Source organism: Mugil cephalus, chromosome 9 (assembly GCF_022458985.1).
Source record: "Mugil cephalus isolate CIBA_MC_2020 chromosome 9, CIBA_Mcephalus_1.1, whole genome shotgun sequence".
Taxonomy (NCBI): domain Eukaryota; kingdom Metazoa; phylum Chordata; class Actinopteri; order Mugiliformes; family Mugilidae; genus Mugil; species Mugil cephalus.
In genome coordinates this window covers 27260147-27283852 of record NC_061778.1, presented here as the reverse complement: position 1 = coordinate 27283852, position 23706 = coordinate 27260147, and the positions used below count along the sequence as shown (strand labels likewise).

The 23706-nt window shown below is 43.1% G+C and overlaps 1 pseudogene; it reads left to right on the top strand.

Moving 5' to 3' along the window:
- LOC125013886 lies at nt 1-23706 on the top strand (annotated as a pseudogene).

Below are 23706 nucleotides of genomic sequence, written 5' to 3'. Positions count from 1 at the left end.
ATGAAAAAATTACATGGGTACACACTAGTGTCACTGTAGAGGGACCGGGACATCACAATCCTTCCAGCTGACAAGGGGAGATGCACAGTGGTGTTGAACACAGTGGATTACCACACAAAAATGGGCAACCTCCTTAAAGGCAAGGACACATATGATATGCTGAGATGTGACCCAACCAACGTCTACAAAACTGGAATAATAAACTACTTACAACAGCTGGAAAAGGAGAAGGCCATCGACAGACTCCTCTATTGCCGTCTGTACCCAGGGGAAGCCACACCGGGTATTTATGGACTCCCCAAAATACACAAGGAGGGAGCCCCACTCAGATCCATTGTCAGCAGTATAATCTCGGTCACATACAACATCGCCAAGCATTTGGCATCCCTCCTGTCTCCGTTGGTAGGCAACACCCCACACCACATTGAAAATTCCAGGGATTTTGTGAACAAAGTCAAGAATGTCACACTGGGCCCAGAAAAAACCATCATGTCCTATGATGTGACCTCACTGTTCACCTGCATTCCCACCAGAGAAGCCATGGATGTTGTCATGGACTATGTTCCACTCAGCTCAACACTCCCAAGAAACTCCAGGACACAGCTATGCAACACAGTACAGTAAAATTCTTATTAACAACCTTCATACACAACATCAGCGTAGATAGCACACTTGGCTAATATAACAGCACAACATATGATAAACACAATAGAGCTAACAAAGCTAACTGGGCCTTGCTCATGCTAACACTTTAGCTGTCGCAGCAACAAAGAACAAAATTCAAAATGAGTAATGACTCAATGTTACATGTTGAAGAATACTTACAAATGTTGCTTTAGCCAAGAAGGGAGAGAAAGAAAGACGGAGAAGGTGAAGCTGAGAATGGAGAGGTCACACCCGTAGCTGATCACTGCATATGGCAGCCTCTACTTTCCCAGAATGCACCAGCTTTAGGTTGCTATGGTTACAGATATAAATAAACAAGACTAGGCTGCCTAAATAAACTAACAAACATACTTTCAAGTAACATGACAGATGTAGTACGGAAAAGACTACAAAAGGATGAAACCTTGGCCTCAAGGACAAACCTCACCCCAGGACAAGTTACTAGACCTGTGGCTGACCACCACCTATTTCCAGTTCAATGGAGGTTTCTACAGGCAGAAACACGGCTGTGTGATGGGGTCACCAGTGTCACCGATCGTGGCCAATCTCTACATGGAAGAAGTAGAGACCAGAGACCTGAACACCTTTGCAGGTTCCACCCCCACCCACTTGTACCACTTGTACAGGTATGTGGACGACACCTGGGTCAAAATCAGGACAGAGAATGTGGAATCCTTCACAAAACACATCACTGCAGTGGACATGAACATCAAGTTCACCAGGGGGGACATCAGCAGGGCAGGGATAGCCTGACCTTTTTGGACTGTATACAGAAAACCCCCACACACAGACCAGCACTTATTATTTGATTCCCACCACCCTCTGGAACACAAACTACGAGTCATCAGAACCCTCCAGCACCAAGCACAGACTGTACCCTCAAGACAGGAGGGAAATGACAAGGAGGGACAACACATCAAACAACCCCTCAAAACATGTTGATATCCCAACTGGGCCTTTGTCAAAGCCTCAAAAAGTTATCCCAGGAAGGATAGGGAATAGGAGCACAGCAGAAGGAAGAACATCGTCATCCCCTACGTAGCTGGTGCATCAGAGAAACTGAGGAGAATCTTCAGAAAATACGGCATCCCAGTTTATTTCAGACCCGGCAATAGACTCAGACAAAAACTGGTCCACCCCAAAGACAAAACACCAAGGCAAAAACAGAATAATGTAGTGTATGCTGTTCAGTGTAGTGAGAAATGTACAGACTTGTACATCGCAGAAACAAAACAACCCATCCACAAACGCATGGCTCAACACAGGAGAGCCGGCTCATCAAGGGAACAACTTTAGCAGTCCACCTCCACTTGAAGGACAAAGGACACTCTTTTGAAGATAACAATGTCAAAGTCCTGGCCAGAGAGGACAGATGGTTTGAGAGAGGAGTAAAGGAAGCCATCTATGTCAAAGTGGACTGAGATTTAATTTACCATCTATTTACAATTCAGTTTTGACTTCTATTCCCAAGAAGTTTCAACAACATTCACACCTTGAGACTAGAGGCCCCCACTAACAATAGCCTCGTTAGAGCTCCATTCATAGAGTAAATTCCTCAAGCACACAGTTCCCCTTTTCCATGACAGGTAAGTACCACCCATTAAGTAAATAGTGACCCCAGTTTCTGGTCAAGCAAGTTTCTGGTGGGTGTATCCACAGATTTTTTTTCATATTTAAACTTCAATTTCCTACTAGTCTATCAGAAATTAAGAAGAAATTCTACCAGTCCAGTTGCCTTTATTCAACGCTTATTGGATTTTATGCGTATGTTTTACACAGATGCATGTATGGATTTAATGTGTCTGCTCTTCTATCAGCCCTAAGCAGATGTGTCTCTAAAAATCAACTTTGCTCATCCCTGGGTTTGTTCTTATTAAAATATATTTAGTGTAGTAATAATGATGTATATTAATGACACTGGCACTACATGACTAGGATTTCAATTTAATGTACACTAACACAGGAGAAATGACTGATGGTGGAGAAATTTAGCCCTTACCATGTACCTCGCAGACAAAATGCAGAGACACAGTAAATTATTACTGTTTTGCAAAACATTGTTTAGAGTGACAGATGTACCCAGGGAGAGACATGGACATGAAAAAGAACAGATATAAAACGGCATAAAAAAACATGAGCAGGGCCTGTGAGACATGGTACCTATAGGAGGCCAGTATGAATCGGAGGAGCAGAAATTAGAGTGATTGAGTGGACGAGTGTGTAGGATGACAGGGGTTCAGTAGAAGTGAGAGATGGGGACAGATATTAAGAAAGAGGGGATATTAAGAGAAAGGGAAAGGAGTCAGCTGGAGAACAGCAGATGGGAGAGGCAGAGGATATGTATGAAGGAGAGTGGTGGAGAGACAGTACAGCTGACACTCAGATTTGGAAAATGATAAGAGTAGGAAAAACAGAGTGAGTTGAGGAAGAGAGCAATAGAGGAAGTAGTAGGGGAAAAAGAACAGAATGGAGGAAGTTAGTATAAAAATGAGGGAAAAAGATGAAAGGAGATGGGGGGGGGGTCAGGGTTTTTTCTGTTCAAACAGAAGTGTCTCTGAGTGAGTCTCCTGAGGCTTATGCACATTCAGTTTATACACATAAACACTCACTCTCACAATTCTTTCCCTCTCTCTCTTTCTCTCTCTCTCTCTCTCTCTCTTGCTCTCTCTCTCTATGAATGTTTCATGGCTTCCATTTCCAAGATTACATCTTTCAATTAAGACTGAGATGGTTGTCTCTTGGTACCTTTGTGTGGGAGTGAGTGTGTGTGGTCGGGTAACGGGTGCTAAAGATGAAAATCTCTATATTATTTTAAACAACAGTTTAAACACATAACATTGAAAAATTAAGTGAGTAATGCTTAATACAAATTGAAATAGTAAAAAAGTGAGCAAGATGCATATCATCAAATGTCTAATGTAGGTATAGTGACTTTGTAGGTTTAATAAGGTTCTGTTTATCAGTCATTTGTCTCACATATTGCTGAACGATCATTTATGCTAATCAATCAAGTTGTCTAAACAAGCAACCTAATAGTCCACATGTAATCCGCAAGTTACTGCCCTCCTGAATAGGGGTAAAGTAGACAGAGGGATTTAACAGAGTAGTCGCTGTCAAGGTGAACAGGCTGAGCCTCAACACAAAGCCCTCAATTAACTGATCATTCTCCAATGTGATCCTCATATGCTCATGCACACTGGGTAGTGGCTGAAAAAGGTAGACTGAATTCATAAATGATTTCCCCTTGTTGGATCAATAGACGCATGATCACAGGCACGCTAAGGAGCTCAGACTGCCACTGCTGTAAAAAAGCAGTCAGATGAAGCGGTCAGGACAACTGGCCAGAGAAGCTTATCTAGGGTGGTATCTCGGGAGATTGTGCAGCAGACCCAGATTGAATTATTCTTTTCCTACTAGTGTGGCGATGTAAAGCTCAATATTTTAATGACTTAGACACTGATGGATCACTTGGGCTAACATGTTCACAAATTTATGGCTTATTAAACGTCACAGACAGGAGTCGACAGCAGCACATCTCAGCATGGTGACATTTGTGTTACAGAATGGTAATGTTACCTATGAGATTTCAAGGCAGTGCATTCAAATATTAGAGAGTCTACTCACACACACAAAAAGAGTACTGGTGTAAAGAAAGATACTAATCCTATAATTGTTAAATTGCTAAATTGTATGAAGTTGAAAACTTCATAGAATAGGCAATACTACACATCTAGATGTGCATCCATTAAAGGACAACTCCAGTTTATGCCAACATGGGGTATTTCCCAGAAATTTAGCCACTGGGGCTATGGGTCATGCTAACTTAATGTACACTTCTTCTTCAGATAGGGAGTCACACAAAACATCTTACTGACATATATTCAGTGTTCTAAACAAATGTATATTAGAGTAATGTAAGCAAGGCCCACATAAAAATATACATGAATTCTCCTTTAAGTGTAATTGCTTGAAACGTGCCCTTATGTGCTCTCTCTCTCTCTCTCTCTCTCTCTCTCTCTCTCTCTCTCAATGTCTTCACTATAAATAAATTATTGTCCCACAGTGTGAGGGACCCCAGCGCTATGCTGAAAATCAGATACTGTGGATTGAAATGACACCTTCTGTGAATGTGTTTGTGTTTTTTTAGGGAATGTTATTGTGACCTAAAAACATTTTCAGGGTTCTCAAGTTTTGAATTTAGCTTGGAGTGAGACTGTTTAAGAGGAGGGGGCTACTTAAAGATATGCAAATACAGTTCCTAGACTGTAATAAACAACTATTGTACAATAGGAGTGCACATTTTTGCATATTTTATCTGGCAATGAAGAAATTCTATCTTTTCTGATTGTCTGATTGGCAGCTGATATTTTCTGATTGGTTGCTGATTGAAGCAGAGCAACTTACCTTTGCCTCATCTATTCATAGATTACTAATCTTGTTTAAAGTCTATGTATATGGAGTTTTATGATGTGTTTACTGAAATGCTTGTCTCACACTAGACTTGAGAGCCCTGCGAACAGTGTAAGCTTCTATTTTTTGCATTTTAACACAGAGATGGCTTTCCCGATTACAATATAACCCAGTGATTATATTGTACATTCACTGACATATTCATCAGAATGTCCTGGCACTGTGATGCAACAGTATGACAGAGTCTGGACAGATAATTACCTAAGTCAGAAAGCTTAACATATCTACTTGAACAAACACGTATTATCAGCTTGTTATACACATATCCAGTTACGGGCTGTCATGTCATGGTGTGTAAACTAAATGATGTGACTTTTCTCCCTCAAAAATATGCTTCTAGTTGATATATATCACAATGTGATGTTTGCGTGCAACATTCCACAACATTTGGATGAATACAGCGTAAGTGCTGTTGTAATTGCTAGAATCTTATGTCATTTGACACAGTTCCTTTCTTTAATGTCAAAGTAAAATTTCTATAATACATGACACATTTCCAGGAGCGGAGAAAGGATGCCCCTACAGTAGAGTACTAAGGCAGCACAGAAATATACTGCCTCTTGGCTATGTGGGCAATATTTCTGGAATCTAACTGAAATCCTTCAGGTCAAATATAATTTTTTATAACATATATATATATATAATTTTTTTTTACATGAAGACAAATAATCTTAGACTTCGGCACACTTAAATTTAATGACCCACAAGGGAAATTACTTGGTCACAGCAGCTTCGTTACACACAAAAGTAACACCCTTAAAAATCGCAAGAAAGATATCTAATAAGATTAGATTAAAATAAAATAAAATAAAATAAAATAAAATAAAATAAACAGTGTAATCAAAAAATTTACAGAATAAGATATAATTATTTATGCGTATGCATTTACGTGTCCCAAAATGGTATGGGCAAAGTGACTCTGCCACTGATGACGAATAAATTATTTTTTTAAACTTCATTGCCTAGAGTAGAAAAATATGACCAAGGTAAACTAGACGGATATGCCCACATCCATTATTTTTTTTTCTTTTCAAACACATTTGCCAATCCAGTAAGATTACAAGTTACCTGTAATCAGTAACTTACTTAAGTATCACAATATAAAAGTATTGTTCCTCATTACTTTTAGATTACTTCAGTCCCAAACAGACAAAAAAAAAAAAAAAAAAAAGACATACTAAAGCATACTGAAGATATGTCATCAGTTTAGTGTATTAATTAGAGAAACATATAAAATCTCCCTTTACACTCCAGGAAATGCTGCTTTAGTTGAACTGAATGGAATTTTTAAAAAAGGAAAAAACAAAAAACAAAAATTAAAACAAGAGGAGTAAGTGACTTTGATGTTTCCTCTGGAAAACAAAATTAACAACACATCACCATAAATCATACTAGGCCATAGATTATAACCACAATATCTGTAGTGGTAGGAATGATAATATTTTAACAATTATTACTGTTATAATTAGAAGTAAAATCTCCTGAAAGAGGGGTGTATTAATATGCTTTACCTACATGTCATTGAATTGTCTGCAACATGAAATGCATATGTCACATGGGCAAAGTAAGATTTTATCGTGTGTCTTTTTAGAGGCCACACGAAGAAGCGTGAGTAACGATCCATGACCCACCAGACCTCCTATACACCTGGTGTAAAAGTGCAGTGACTGCTGTCTTGCTCCCTCCTTTTAGCACTCTTTTACTAGCCCCGGGTACCTTTTTTACCCGTGTTTTTACCTGATTCTATTCTGCTAATAAATATCAATGTTTCTGCTCAGTATCTGTGGGCTTCCTTGGTTTTAGCAACTGCTATCTCGCCTGATTTCCAAATCATATAGTCGTTTTTAATACACCTTTTATCAAAATAACCATAGCCCCTCCACACATAGCTGCTGACTTTAATTCCAGGTGTGCCAAACATGATCATCTGCTGAAACTAATTTACTTTTCACACAGAAGCAGTTAGCCTTAATAGTAATAATTTTCTTCTCAAAATTTACGGGATCTGTGTCAGACTTCTTGTTTGTTTATTTTAAGGATCCTATAGGAACTGAATGTGTTTGGTTGAGTTTGAGGTATTGGTGTAATTCACTCGCTGTGCTGTTACCTGGGGAGCTCAGGTGTGTGGTATTGTTCACTGTCAGGTTTTGACCCGGAAAGGCAAATAGAGAGCTTCTGGATGTGGGTGTCGAGACGCCGGCGGAGCTACGGGGCTGAGGCTGAGTCAGCTGTGGAGCATCGGAGCACCGGACCACCGGATCATCGCACGGTGCCCAAAGCACGGCCGGAGGTATGTGTAGTGCTACACCGGTAAATGGCCATTCATTCATTCATTCTTTGGTTTGCTGCGAACTGTTTACTATTCAGTATGGCGAAGACATAGTTAAAACTGCCGGGACTCATGCGCAAACTGTTAATAAATCCAGTAGTGTTGTTGGCTGTGTTGAAACATAAACTCAAAACCAAGGGGTCAAACTCACTGCAAAGGCGCTTGCCAATGAATTGGACACGTTGCAATCTGGCAGAAAAGCTAAGTTAAATAAAGCAGCCAACATAAGAAAATCAATACGAGATTTGATGTTAAAGCATGATGAAACAAAGGTGCAGAATGGTCTTGATGAATTGTTTGAAGTGTGTTATGAAGTAAAAAGCATGCATAATCATTTTTTAGGATTTTTGCCATGTGAGGAAAAACAAAAACAGGAAATATGGTTTAAGGTCAAAATGTTGTCTATTAATGAGTGTATTGCAAACACAAAAATGTGGGCTTCACTGATGAAGGTAATGAAAATGATAATGTTGTGGATGACAGCCATGGCAGTGCAACATCAAGTACGGTATCTTCTGCAGCCATAAAGGCTGAGGCAGAAAAGGCAGCACTTGTTGCTTGTGCTGCAGCTTTAAAAGAAAAGCATGCCTTGGAGGAACAGGAACAGCAGCTGAGAAGGAAAAGAGAGCAGCTGGATTTGGAAGCTGAAATTGCTGCATCAACTGCTAAGCTGGCTGTATTACAGGCTTCAGAGCGGAGAAGTTCTTCTCAAGCACCCAGCAAAGGCATGAATTCCTATCTGGAAAAAGAGAAAAGGAAACGGCTGGAAAAATCTGTCAACACGTTAAACCCTATGGCAAAGGAGTACCGCCCTGAAGCATGGAAATCAACACAACAAAATGAATCAACAAAATGGTGACGTCCACCCAACAAAACTCTATTAAAGGATGTGTGACCCAAGGAAACTGAGCAATGGGTTCAAGCTGCTTCAGTGCATCAGTTCAGCCAACATGAACAGCAACAAGTAGCCTAAATACATCTGGAACATCAATCAACAACAACTGCTCAACCTACACACTATCCATACATCAAAGTCCACCACACATGCTTACCATCATGCAGAGACAAAATTAAGTAACAGCAGCTCTGGTACAGCAACAGCACATGATGTCACTGCCACCACGAGATATTCCCACATTTGAAGGGAACCCTCTCCATTATGGGGCGTTCGCCAAAGCCTTTGAGCAAGGAGTTGAAGAAAAGGCAGGAAAAGCGGACTGTTTGTACTATCTGGAACAGTTTACAAGAGGACAGCTACGTGAATTGGTGCGTAGCTGCCAGCACATGGCCCCTGTACAAAATCGCAAGTCCTTACATGGAAAGGGCTGTGGCCTGGCAGGCATGTACTGAAGAGCTTCAGTACATGTACAGTACTGAAGAGCTTCAGTACATGCAGGAATTGGATATGCCAGTAAATGTAAGAGCCGTTGTGTCCAAGTTGCCATTCAGAATGAGGGAGCAGTGGAGGACCATAGCTAGTCAGATTTAGTCAGATACAGGAGTATCTGGCTCAGATAAAGACTGACTGGGTTTAAAGCTCAACCTAGAAACAAAATGAAAGGAAATGTTGTGGCCACCACGGTAACATCTATGGAAGTGCCTGAGAAAATGAATGAGTTTACATCAGATCCAGGAAAAGATAAAAGGGCCAAATGCCTTTGCTGTGCTTGTAGCCACTCTTTGGAAGACTGCAAACAGTTCAAAGGAAAAAAGCACAACAAAAAAATTCTGTTTCTAAGGGGAAAGAGCGTTTGCTTTGCATGTTTACGTGTAGGACACATGAGCCGTGAGTGTGAAAGCTGCTTGACATGTAAAGTATGTAGTCAAACCTATCCCACTGTGCTTCATATTAAAAGGCAACCAGCTCTGGAACAGTCTGAAACATCTCACCAGCTGACTTCACTCAAAACATGTGGAAATACAGGGGCTGGTCAGGACCGGTATATGTTATCCATCCGCCCTGTCAAGGTCAAAAGTGCAAAGGAAAATCACATCATAAAAATCTATGCCTTTTTGGACCCGGGAAGGTCGGCCACATTCTGCTCAGAACATCTAATGCAGAAGTTGAATGTCACAGGGGAAAACCAACTTCCTGCAGAGCATGATTGGGCAAAAAGCAGTGGTTCCAGCGTACACATTTTCTGATGATTCTGATGATGTTCTCACACAGACAAAAGTGCCAGTCAATGTTAATAACATGGTAACATCTGAAGAACTGGAAAAATGGCCATATTTGTCCAAGGTGAACATCCCAAACATAAAAGCAAATGTCGACCTGTTAATTGGAACCAACGCTCCCAGGATATTAGAGCCCTAGGAGGTCATTAATAGTAGTGGGAATGGCCCATATGCTATTATGACAGTGCTTGGGTGGGTTTTAATTGACCACTAAATGGAAACAGTGGTGCTTCAGAAGAGGAGCTGCCCTTGGCAATGGTGAACAGGCCCTCTGTGGGTATGATCGAAGAAAGGCTGGTCAAGCAGTATAATCATGAGTTTAATGAGAAGACCACAAAGGAGAATGAAATGTCCAGAGAAGACCTCAAGTTCCTGGAAATCATGGAGCATTTAGCAGTACTTCAGGAGGCAAGGCGTTGTTTGAAATTGCCCTATAAAGACAAGAAGGTTTGTCTGCCTAATAACTTTGCAGTGACTAAGCGAAGGATCCAGGGTTTGAGGAGAAAATTCCTGAACCACAAACACTTGGACCAGGAGTACGCTGGGTACATGAACACACTCATCATTAAGAACTACACAGAGAAAGTGCCTCAGCAACAGCTGCATGGTGAAAGGGGGAAGGTGTGGTATATCCCTCACCATGGTGTCCATCATCCGTGGAAAGGATCACTCCATGTAGTATTCGACTGTGGAGCCACATTTCAAGGAGTATCTTTAAACAGTGAATTGTTGCCAAGTTCCAACCTCACCAGCTCATTGCGAGTTCTTTTTCGTTTCAGGAATGAAGTAGTGGCATTCATGGGTGACATTCAAGCCGTGTTCCATCAAGTGAAGGTAGCTGAGGAGGATAGAGATTTTCTCCACCTCCTTTGGTGGTGATATGGTGACATCACTCAGGATCTCAGGGAGTATTGGATGACTGTACATCAGTTTGACGTTGTGTCATCTCCTAGCTGTGCAAGCTATGCACTTAGGAAAACTGCAGATGACAACCGGTCTGAGTTTGAGGATGATGTGGTTCAGTCTGTTAAGCAGAATTTCTATGTTGACGACTGTTTAAAGAGCACAGCCACTGAAGAAGAATCCATCCAAATGATAAAAGATCCAACTGCTCTGTGTCAGAAGGGAGCCTCATTTTGGAAAGGTGGATGAGCAACAGTCGTATTGTGTTGCAGGCCATCAAAGAGGAGCAAAGGCCCAAGGACTGATAGAGTTGGATTTGGACCAAGATAACCTGCCAATGGAAAGGGCTTTGGGTCTACAGTGGTGTGTGGAGACTGACTCTTTCAGGTTTAAGATGGAGATGAAGCAACAGTCTCTCACCAGACGTGGTATGCTGTCAGTTCCCTTCTTGGTGTACGATCCGTTGGGTTTTCTGGCACCAGTCACCTTGCCTGCCAAGATGATGCAGCAAGAGCTCTGTAGGAGAGGGTGTGGATGGGGTGATGATCTGGTCAGGGACATCTTACCTCACTGGAAAAGATGGCTGAAGGACTTGAAACAGCTGTTTGCATTCAGTGTGAGAAGGTGCATAGCAAAGCCAGGGTGTCACTACTGAAGGCTGTGACTATTCCCCGACTAGAGTTGACGGCAGCTGTCCTCGCAGTCAGAGTGGACTCGTTGTTAAAGGCAGAGCTGGACGTCCAGGTGGAGGATTCAGTCTTTTGGACTGACAGCACTTCGGTTTTGAAGTACCTTAACAATGAGGACAGCCGCTTTCACAAGTTCGTGGCCAACAGAATCTCGACCATCAGAGAAACATCTAAACCCTCACAATGGAGGCATGTAGGTTCCAAGGATAATCCTGATGATGCATCAAGGGGAATGAAGGTCTCTTTTTTTTGAACAACTGCAGGTGGCTGGCAGGGCCTACATTTCTTTGGAAGCGTGAGGAGGACTGGCCTAGAACTGTGTTGGACATCTCAGTGGACTGATGACCAAGAGGTCTGACAAAAGGGGTGACGGTGAATACCATCAGTATGTGTGACATTTCTAGTCCTACGAACCAGCTCATTGTCTACTTTTCTGATTGGAGGAGACTCAAGACAGCTGTTGCCTGGATCCTGAGGTTAAAGGTCATGTTGTTGGCACAGAGTCACAAGAGGAAGCAATTAGCGGCTTCTGTGACTAACTGTCTGGAGAAAGGAAGTCAGGGCCGTTCAAGGAGGATTGAAAATAAGAGAGTCATTGGAAGAGCAGTGGAACAAAAAATGGCTGACCTGCCAAAGGTGAGAATCCTTCCTGATCTTCCACCACTTACCAATGCAGGAGTGGAATATTTTGGTCCAGTGGAGGAGAGGAGAGGAAGATCAACCTGTAAGCAATATAGTACCTCCATCTGGAGGTGGCTGTTTCACTAGATATGGATGCATGCATCAATGTTCTTCGGCATTTTATCAGCAGAAGAGGGCAGCTGACAAGTCCTACATCAGACAATGGCACTAACTTCATTGGAGCTGAAGGAGGTGCTTACTGCTCTGAATCAGGACAGGATTCAAGGAGCTCTTTCGCAGGTTAGTATTCAGTGGAACTTGAATCCGCCAGCAGGCTCACACCATGGTGTGTGGGAACGGATGATCCACCTGGTGAGAAGAGTACTCCTCAGTTCTGTTCTGCTCTCAGAGGATACTTATGACCTGGAACCTCTCATGCCTAACCATCTTCTTCTCTTAAAGGGAAAACCAGCTTTACCACCTGGAGTGTTTGAACATCATGATCTGTACATGAGAAGGCACTGGACGTACGTACAGTATCTTTCAGACCTTTTTAGGTACTTTTTGGAGTATTTGCCTTTGTTCCATGAGATGCAGAAGTAGAACGCAAGGAAGAGGAGTTTGACAGCTGGAGATATCGAGGTGATCATGGATTCTTCAGCTCCACGTGGTTCATGGACACTTGGCAGGGTTCTGGAATGTTTTCCAGATAAACAAGGGCTTGTGCATTCTGTGAGGTTACAGACAAAGGCCAACATTATTGAAAGGCCAGTGACAAAACTCTGTACTGTACTTTAATGTAACTGCATCAACACATTTTTGCTCCTATCTTATGTTTTGAATTATGTCTGTCTGTCATTAACAATTAGGGGCGGGTGTATAGGAGCTGAATGTGTTTGTACGAGAATGAAACAGGATGCATAGGTGAGGAGGGTATTTAAGCAAGAAGTGGCGGGAAGGCAGAGTTGGGATGTGGTCCTGCTTCTGAAACCCGCTATAAAGCATCACTTCACTAGCAAGGACCACACTTCCAACCAGAAGAATGATTTAACTAGAGATGCACCGATGCATCGGCTGAACATCGGAACCGGGCGAGGTTCGGCTTGTTAACTGCCATCGGCAAAAAAAGATGACATTCACAGATGGCAGTGGCCGATGTTTATGTTGATTTAAATGTCGCATGAGCTCTGTGCTCGGAAGGAACCTTTCTTTTTCTCATTGGACATTTGAAAAGCAGGCACATGGCGGTGTACAGCGATTACCTGCAAGCTGACCACAAACAGAAAAATTAAGCTGCCAAGAAAGCGAAAACAGCCACCGCCAGCAAGACTCAGACTTTAATTGACATGGCCTTTGAGAGAGTCAAACAACTTGCGCCAGAGCAAAACAAATAATGAACAAGGTGATGGAGTTCATCGCTCTAGATGACCAACCTTTCTCCGTAGTAGAGGACGTGGGGTTTTGGAGTCTGATGAAGATTATGGAGCCACACTATATGGTGACTAGCCGACATCACTTTGCCGAGGTATGTCTCCCAGAAATCCACAACATTGTGGCCACACACATTTATGAGCTACTGGCCCATGAAATCAACGCAATCACTTTTACCACTGATATATGGAGTTCAGATGTCAGCCCCGTGAGCGTGCTTAGCCTCACGGCACAGTGGATTTACAAGGATTTCAACCTGATAAAAGCAGTGTTACCCTCTCAGGAGTTCACCGGCACCCATTCAGCAGCTGCCATCTCGAAGGCATTTGAAAAAATGTTCCAGACGTGGAACATTGACAAAACCAAAGTGCATGCTGTGGTAAGAGATAATGCTAGCAATATGACAAAAGCTATGATGGACAATGGTCTGGCCAGGCTGTGCATATACAGTTGGGGATGTAACCAAAAAGGCTACAGCAGGATATTTCCACTCATTGGGATAGTACATTTTACATGTCGGAGAGCAAGCTTGAACAAAAGCATGCACTTGCTACATATGCGTAGATTCTACAGGAGAATGGACCAGAGAGGTCAAGTACCTCGTATCCCAACAACTTGATATGTTCTTGGCAGAGGCCCCCATTCCCAGAGGTAAAACTACACTCGGCTATCGGAGAAATAATCAACTGCGTTTTCCAGGACTGGCACAAATGACACGCAAATACCTTTGTGCGCTATGCACAAGCACAAAGAGTGAGCGGCTGTTCAGCTCTGTGTCTCATATCTTGGATGAAAAGAGAAATAGACTTTGCTACGACAAGGCAGAGATGCTCTTCTTTGTAAAGAAAAACATGCATCTTAGTAAGAAGTAGGTGAGAGATACATACATGTGTCATTAATGGTAAGAGTTGGCCCACTGGGACTGTTTTTCCTGAGAGGTCAATTTTGTTTCATAAAGATGCCCCATGTTCCAGCCCATAAGTTCTGAAACACTAATGTTTTATTATGTATTAAAAATACACAAATCATAGCCCTATTTATTTATGTTTGTATTTATTAATAACATATTTTATTGATTTCCCAATTGTTTTTACATTTACACTTGTATTTTATTTTTGACAAATATTTTTTACAATGTAGGTACTGAAACAACAGCCTCTCATTGAGTAAGTTTGTGTTTATCAGGCTAGAACCACTCAAATAATTTTGTTGGGCAATGTAAGTACTGAAAAAAATATTTTGAAAGTTATTTTTCAGAAAAGAACTTGTGAATTAAGGTTATCTTAAATGTCAACTAAAAATTAACAAAAAAGGTTGCTCTTGTTTCATAAATTTGTCTAATTGAATTTGTGCTCATAAAAAAATAGTATGATGAAGAGCTGAAAGATTTTTAAAATAGTTCAGTAATGTTGCTGTGGCACCAAAGATGGAATAAATAACAAAACATAAAAACATCGGTATCGGCCATTGGCCAAGTTGTTATTTTAAACATCAGCATCGGCTGAGTTTCACATTCAGTGCATCCCTAGATTTATTGATACATGGTTGAGTACGGAAGAGACGATGGGATGATTCGGGTGTGGTATTGAGAAGCTTCATGGGAGGATTCCCTGTGGCATGAAGGAACTCCAAAAAGTGGCATTATTTATTGTGGGATAAAGCTGACTTGAGGTCACCAAGATCGGAGTGGATGTAACGAAGGTGAGCTTGAGAAGACCAGCGTCCTAGAGACTGGATAATGTGGTCTGGGATGCCACTTCGAGAGGCTCAGGTGGTGACCCTATCCTGAAGGAGTGGCCGGAGTAATGAGTAGGAGAGATACCTGAAGAAGAAAGGACTTGACGGAGGTGCCAATGGAACCAGAAATGGGTTGGACTCAGAGACGAATAGAGTGTGCCGGTGGGACGTGCTTTGTTATGCCCCATCTAGGAGTGTCTAGGACACAACATGATTAGGCTCCCATCTTCCCCTTGTCCCATGTAGCCACCAAAACAACAAAAGATTTTTAATGTTATAAAGTTATTTATTTACAACAGGGAAACAAATGAAAATATGGCTTCAGGGTGGACCAAGGCCAAAATAACAAACCAAACAACCCTATCTTGAAATTAATTCAATAACCTAACAAAATCAAACAAATGACAGAACACTTACCTCTATAACTAAATAAACAGGAGAAAAGATGATAACAAAAATGGCAGTCCACCCCTACTACTTAACAAAGGACCAAACGCTGTGGCCGGTTGGGAGCAGAGAGAGATGAGAGAAAGCCTGCCACCAGCCCCGGCCGCCATCTTGGATCTTTATATAGGCGTCCTCCGTCAGCCACGGCCAATCAGGGTCCAGGACTGGAGCCTCCCACACCAATCATCTCCTCCACGCAGCACACACCTGAAACAAACTTAAGGAGCCTACAACTAGATTCGTAACACCCCCATACCTAAAAATTAAACATCCCCCTATGATGTTTAATTTTAAGAAGACCTCATGTTGTTTGTGCCCTTCTTCTGGCAAATCTACAGGTTAAAATCCTGCAGAAGGAGGCACCAGCGCATAAGGTGTTGGTTACAGTTGCGCATATGCGCAAGGAACACTAAGGGATTGTGATCGATGAACACTTGGATAGGCTGCAAACTGGACCCGAGAAAGACTTCAAAGTACTGTAAGGCAAGCAGAAGGGGAAGAGCTTCCTTCTCAATGCTATAGTTGGACTGAGGTTTGTTGAATTTTTTAGAAAAAAAATAGACAGGATGGTCAATCCCTTGGTCGTCATCCTGCATAAGCACAGCGCCTGCCCCACATGCACTGGCGTCTACCTCTAATTTAAAGGGCCTGGTGAAGCAAGGCGCAGTGAGGACAGGGGCACTACACAGTAACGCCTTAACAGATTCAAAAGCAGCCTGGCAAGCAGAGGTCCAAACGAAACTTTTCAGGGGACTAACGAGGCTAGTCAGCAGAGCCACCGCATCCGAAAAGTTTCTACAAAATCCTCGATAATACCCATACATCCCAAGGAAGCGGCACAGGGCTTTCTTGATCTGGGGGACTGGAAAATCAATAATAGCCTGAAGCTTTTCCGTCAAGGGCCAGTCCGAACCAGTCCAAGCAAGAGGTCTTGGACTGGGTCCCTGACCCTGACCAGTCCCTGACCCACCTGTTTACCCAGGTACGTTACAATTTGCCAGGTAGAGAGTGAGGGAGGCATTGTGGAGACGGCTGACAATGAGGGACAGGGTATGGAGATGGTCAGACCAGGTGGAGGAGTAGACAACCACGTCATCTAGATAAGCCTCGCAATTTTTAACTCCTACTAAAACGGTATGCATGAGACGTTGGAATGTAGCGGGAACGTTACACAACCCAAATGGCATGACCGTGTATTGGAGAAAAGCATCGGGGGTAACAAAAGCAGATATTTCGGAAGCCCGTGGGGTTAAAGGAACTTGCCAATAACCTTTTAACAGGTCCGGCTTTGTTACAAAGGTAGCGGAGCCTACTTGGTCTATGCAATCCTCCATCTTAAGGGAGTGGAAAAGAGTCTGGCTTAGTAACAGCGTTTACTTTGTAATAGTCATTGCAAAAGCGAGGAGGGTTGTCGGGTTTTGGGACCAACACACAGGGAGAGCTCCACGCACTCATACTGGGGACAGCTAGATTATGCTCAACAAGATAGCTCACCTCTTGTTGCATCACGGCCTATTTAATTGGATTTACTCTATAGGCATGTTGCTTAATGGGTTTGTGGCCCTCCACATTGATGTCATGATACAAAACAGAAGTTTGACTGGGATGGTCAGAAAAAAGCAACAAGTTGTCTTCAGTCAACGCTATGATATCTGCATGAGTTGACTGAGAGAGATGAGCCAAAAAATCCTCTAAATCAGTCAGTACCTCTGAGTTTCTTAGCCGAGCAGCTGGCATCAAACCACTTTTCTCCAACAACCTGTCATCAGCAAGATGGTATTGGAGGGGCGCAGCAGACACCTCATCACAGGCCTAGCAGGAGGCGGCAGGGAACACTCTCTCTGGAAAAGTAACGGTTTAGCATATTTATGTGACATACTCTAGATTTCCTATTCTGACCAGGGGTTTGAATCACATAATCAGTGTCACAGATTTTTCTTTCCACTGTGTATGGCCCAGAGAACCGTGCCTGTAAGCTAGATCCCAGTAGTGGAAGCAGCACCAAAACTTGTTTACCCGGATGAAACACCCGAAGAACAGACTTTTTGTCATAATGACGTTTCATTTTAGCTTGGCTCTGTGCCAGATTTTTACGGGCTAACTGACAAGGGGTGATGGAGACGTTTCTGAAAAGTACTGACATAGTCCAAGACACTGTGCTCAGATTTGGCAACTCTGCCAACCACTTTTCTTTAAGGAGATGAAAGGGACCTCGTACTGGATGACCGATGACCGAAAACCAAATCAGACCCTCATCCCACTCTCTGTTGGACTCGAGACAGAATTTACACAACATGGATTTAAGCATTTGATGGAACTGCTTAAGTGCACCTTGGGACTCTGTATGGTAAGGGCTTGATTTTACATGTTTAACGTTGTAAAGAAAGTTGTAAAGAACTTAGTGAGGGCTTTAACAACGGGTTTTGCTTTAATGGTGCGCAGTGGAATGGCCTCAGGATACCTCATTGCAGCACACATCACAGTCAGAATATACTGATGTTCAGATTTAGTTTTTGGCAGCGGACCCACACAGTCTACCAACACCCGTTCAAAAGGCCCCCCAAGCATCGTTTGTCAGATGCTCTGAATTCAACAGTGAATTCAGAGCATCTGACAAAACAGAAAAAAAGCTAATGAATATGGCTTCTAAAGTTTGGGCAATGTGAGTGGTGCTGTAGTTGGAGCGGATGGTGTTAACATTAAATCTAGCAGTAAGTGCGGACCCAGGTGTAGGTAGCAAAACCAACACCTCGTCACCTGGGTGAAACTGCCACTCAACCACCTTGCTGTCGAATTGCTACTTCGTACTAGAATGGGCGCAGCAACGACCTTAGGAACAGGATAAACCTTACCGCCAGCTATGTCATCACCCATGAAGAAATCAACGCCCTCAACAGGAAAACTAGAGCGGACACCCACAAAAAAAATAGCCAGTTGCCAGATTTGACTGTACATGAATTCGGTGCAGAGGTGCCCATCTCACCCATCTCAATTCCCCTAACCACAACACTGGTGTCAGACTTGGTACCAGATGACAGCACTCTGGACAAAATGAGGGACTGTGAGCAGGCAGTGTCCAGGCAACACAATCCACAATCAAATGACCCGACCTGTGGCGATAGAAACACTGCCGATCAGCTTTGGAAGCAGAAGAAACAGCAGCACCTGTCACCTATCAGACTTCTGAAAAACCTCCCGCGGAGACTCACGTTTGGCCAACAGACTTTTGTGTGTAAGTGCAAACTCATCTGCAAGGTGGACACTATCTGTTCATTTAGATAAACGTGGTACCCTCAGAGACGCAGTTTCTAAACTCCTCTAGTAGCATCAGTTCACGCACCGAGGCAAAATCGTTTACAGGCGGCACACCATGCCTACAGAATAGCACTCTTTATCCTGATTAAGACTGTCCTCCAGGACAAGGAATAGCAAGCCTCCTGAGCTCTGCCTATCAATTTACACTGCAGCAAAATATCCCACACATTCTCTGGCCAGTGCAACGCAGCGGCAATACACTCAAATGCGCCGAAATAAGTAACGAAATGGGGTATTGTGACCAGCTTCCCCGCTGTCCCCACCTTTCACAGCAGGAGTAATTGGCTGCTCGGCTGCTCGGCCACTCCCGCCAGGTGACCCTCACCTGGAGAGACCTTGACTTCAATCCGAGCTTCCACAAGCTAAAAACCCCTCTGCTGACCAACTCATCTAGCAGCACTGCTTTTAGCTCAGCCTTGACAAGGGAGGTAGAAACCGGAACACCATAATACTCCGCCACCACACATAGATCACTTTTCTTACATTTATCAAACACAGTCAATGATGGTTCAGCCATGAACGCTTCCAAGTCAAATGCTGCCATCATCAAATACACTAGGATAAATCACCCATGAGCAGACTACAAAACAAAAAATGCTGCTGTACCACACCCAATCAACTGGGAACCACCAGAGACACAAGGCGTGTGTTATGTCCGCACACAAACAGCCGTCACACAAAAGACGAACTTCCCCAGATCCTACCTAACATAAACTTCACCTACCTATCTTCTGGGGCGTGCCGGGCTCGAGGCGTCTTACAAGCAACACATCAGCGGCCGAAACCCTGAAACGCCAGCCCCTGTTGGAGATCTAAGTCCCCAACCGGAGTTAACGCCGAAAATAAAAAAGGCAAAATGCAGACGGATGGGAAAACGGGAGCACAGAATGTCCTAAAAAGGGAAAAGGCGAATGAAAATTGTGTTGGAGTGAGCTCTTTTGACCTTGAGGCTGACCTGCCCTTTTGGTAAGAAGGTCCTTCTTGGCCTTCCAGAAATCTATCAGCTAGGGTCTGATGAAGGGAAGGCATGAGAGGAATGGCAAGATCAATGTAATTACCATCAATAATCTAGAATTGATTACGTTTAAGGTCAGGCTTAAGACTTTCCTTTTTGACAAAGCTTATAGTTAGGGCTGGCTTAACCATCCCTTAGTTATGCTGATATAGGCCTAGGCTGCAGGGGGACAATGCACTGAGGACATGTCCTCTTCTCTTTCTTCTCTGGCTCCTGTCCTCTCTTATAATTTATTTTCTATTACTAACCACTGTGTCTCACTCTCTTCCTTCCCCTCCCCCTCCATCTTCTTGTGAGGGTCTCTGGTCTGGAGTGCTGAATATCCGACCTGTGAGGCAGACACTGTCTCTACGTTTAAGGTTGGGCTTAAGACTTTCCTTTTTGACAAAGCTTATAGGCTGGCTTAACCATCCCTTAGTTATGCTGCTATAGGCCTAGGCTGCAGGGGGACGACGCACTGAGGACATGTCCTCTCCTCTTTCTTCTCTGGCTCCTGTCCTCTAATATCTTATAATTTTATTTTCTGTTTCTTATAATTTATTTTCTATACTAACCACTGTGTCTCACTCTCTCCCTTCCCCTCCCCTCCCCTCCCACTCCATCTTCTTGTGAGGGTCTCTGGTCTGGAGCGCTGAATATCTGACCTGCGGAGTTCTAAGCTACATCAACCAGCCCAGTCTTCATGGTCTGGAGTGCTGTGTATCAGACCTGTGGAGCTCCATAAACTACATCTGACCCAGTCTTCATGGCCTCCTCCAGTTGTCCACTCCTACCTAGATGAACAATTCACCAACCTGCCCATGATTCCTGTTATACTCACAAACTGTCACATAAGATCATCAGATATGTGCTATATTACTAGATCCTATGTGTTTCCTTGAGCTTTATATATGTATCTATGACAGAAGTTTGTTCTGTTTTGTTGATGCATCGGCTGGTTTGGTGTAGCTCCAGGTAAGTAAGTCGGCTGAAGTGGCTGTACAATGTGTGTGGCGGGGGCCGTGGGCATCCCTGTGCCCAGAGCCCAGCAAGAGAGAGTTGCTGGTGGTGCTGAAGCAAAGTGGCACATGCTGGCATCCCGGTGCCAGGAATGCTTGTTGGAGCCAAGGCAAGTGGCATGTGTTTTAGAATTGGAAGTTTTTCTATGGAGCCGCTTTTGAAGTGATGGTAGCGACTTCTGGTGGGGATTGCAGAACGAATTAGGGTGGACTGTTCCCTTACTCGGCAGCTGGGTGTCAGTGACGTTGGCTACGTCGTGCATGGTGATGTCATCGGGGAGGGTGCTAGTGATGGCTGAATTACATTGGCGTGCCAAAATTAGCACATTACAAAGTTTAGTTTTATGTCTGCTCGGTGGAAAGGGATTGCTCTCTTCCTGAGGGCTCTTTGGAGGGTTGCCACTGTCCAGTTGGAAATTTTTCATGGAGTTTGTGTGTTAGGAGACCTTACTGGAGAAATAGGGCGCTGTGAGCAGCAGTGAGTGGAGGGACTGGCAGGATTTAAGCGTTGACGGCGTTGTGGAGGAATCATCGGAAGACATATAGCTCGGAATGGAGAGCAAAGAAGAACCAGGAGGGACGTGGATCGCCAATAAAATGGTCAAAGATGGTAAGGCGGCCGGCTCGCTGCGTGGCACTTGGATGGTCAATGACGGCATCTCTGGGATTGTGGCGATGAAGATGTTTTTGGAACCATATGCTGGGCGTCCTGGCATCTGACTGAAACTTGGAAGAGGATCTTTCCAGTTGGGAGTGAACAGGTCCGTCGTCTGACAGGGACAGGGAGATGGAGTCCATGTTGGTAAGGTAAGACTTTTTTTTTTTTGCAAGTCATTTGGTATGCGCTTGTGAGGAGTATGAGAACGAAACAGGATGCATAGGTTAGGACGGTATTTAAGCCAGAAGTGGCGGGAAGGCGCGGTTGGTCCTCCTCCTGAAACTCGTTATAAAGTAACACAAAAAACATATACCATGTCAAGTGTTGCATTACGTGTACACTGCACTTGCACTCTGGTATCTGCTGCTTGTCGCATATTTGTTTTGAAAAATGTAATCCTGCGCATTAACCTCCGTTTGTGTAACATATAGCAGTATTCTGATTATATGTACTTTCCCTGTACTGTTTCGGATTACAGTTACCGTTTTTTTTGGATCCTGATTACATGTAATCTGTTACTCCCCAAGCCTGTGTATTTCTTAAAACCACAAACAAAATTGTTTACATGGTCATTAGGAACTGAGTTTTTTCCACTCAATAGATTACCAACAGGTTACACCACTGCTCTCAATCTGATTTACAATTCCATCCAATCACACCATCTATTTCAACTAAGGCCATCAAAGTCGTCATTTCTGTGATTTGCGTAACAAATCTGACTGATCTATTATTCCAGTTATTAGTGGAATAGCAACGCTCACTAAGCGGCATTGCAGCAAATGCTCGTATTTCTACAGTACGCAGATATGTGTAGATATTTTCTTTTCATTTTCTTTCCAAGTGTTTAATTCCTGCCACAGAGAGACTGATGTTATTACACAAGCATCAATCCCTTTGCTGCACTATGACCACATACTGACATCAAAAAATGGCCAGGCTTTGTTTTTGGGTTGCTGCTTCCACAGTAGCCAGGGCACGTAGTTGCTGTGTTTTCAAAGCCCAAGTCTTGAAAACAAACCGGACAGCTGGTGTATGTCAGTTTGTGTTGGCTGTCAAAAAGGTTGATTCCACAGAAAGTTTATCTCAGATGAAAAATTCATTTATTTGATTTTGACAAGGAAGATAATACATAAAAATGTGTCCTCACATCCTTTCATGAGGCAAAAAGACCTTCTGTTGCTCACTGGAACAAATGTATTGCTGTCATTCCTCGCTCACCCAAGAACACTGCTCTTAATGATGATTGCACATTCGGGGCATAATCAATTATTTGCCAAACAAATCATTGCTTAATCATCTCATGCAGGTCTATTTTATTTATTTTCTGCTTTCATTCCCTTCCTTTCTGTCTGCCCTGTTCTGTGGTCGTGTATTGCCATCACCATGAGTGCGGGGGCTCACATTATCATAGATGGTCCAGTCATGTCATTCATAATAAATGACCACAGCTTTACTTCCCCTTAACCTGCATGACTTCCACTCTATTAATATCAACACTGCCATTTCACAATCGTACACACACATGCACGCGCACACACACACACACACACACACACACACACACACACACACACACAGGCTGTACAACAACATCAATGTAGCTATATTTGTGCTAGATGCTTGTCATACATGCTATGCATAATAACAATGCTTGATAGGGACTTATGTCCTGCTGTTAATGTGTGTCTATGTAATTTGACACTTCATCGACCACCTTTACTGCTACCATGAATATGTCTTAAAATAATCCCTCAAAATCTACAAAAAAAACCCACAATGTGTCTATATCTTTCTAAACAGTCAATTGTTGGGCTTACAAGACTGAGTGGGGCCTGTATGGTTTCACTACAGCCTAACCACAGGAAAGTGCCTGAAAATTCAAACAAAGGAAAAGGGCAAATGGACTATTTCAAACCTGGCAATACACATAGACAGAAACTGGTCCATCCCAAAGACAAAACACCCAGGCAAAACAGAGTAATGTAGTGTATGTTGTTCAGTGCAGTGAGGAATGTACAGTCATGTACACTAAATACTAAACAACCCATCCATAAACGCATGGCCCGGATGAGCGCCAGTTCATCAGGAAATGACTCAGCGGTCCACCTCCACTTGAAGGACAAAGGACACTCTTTTGAAGATAGCAACGTCAAAGTCCTAGCCAGAGAGGATGGATGGTTGAGAGAGGAGTAAAGGAAGCCATCTATGTCAAAGTGGGAAAACCTTCTTTAAACAGAGGAGGTGGACTG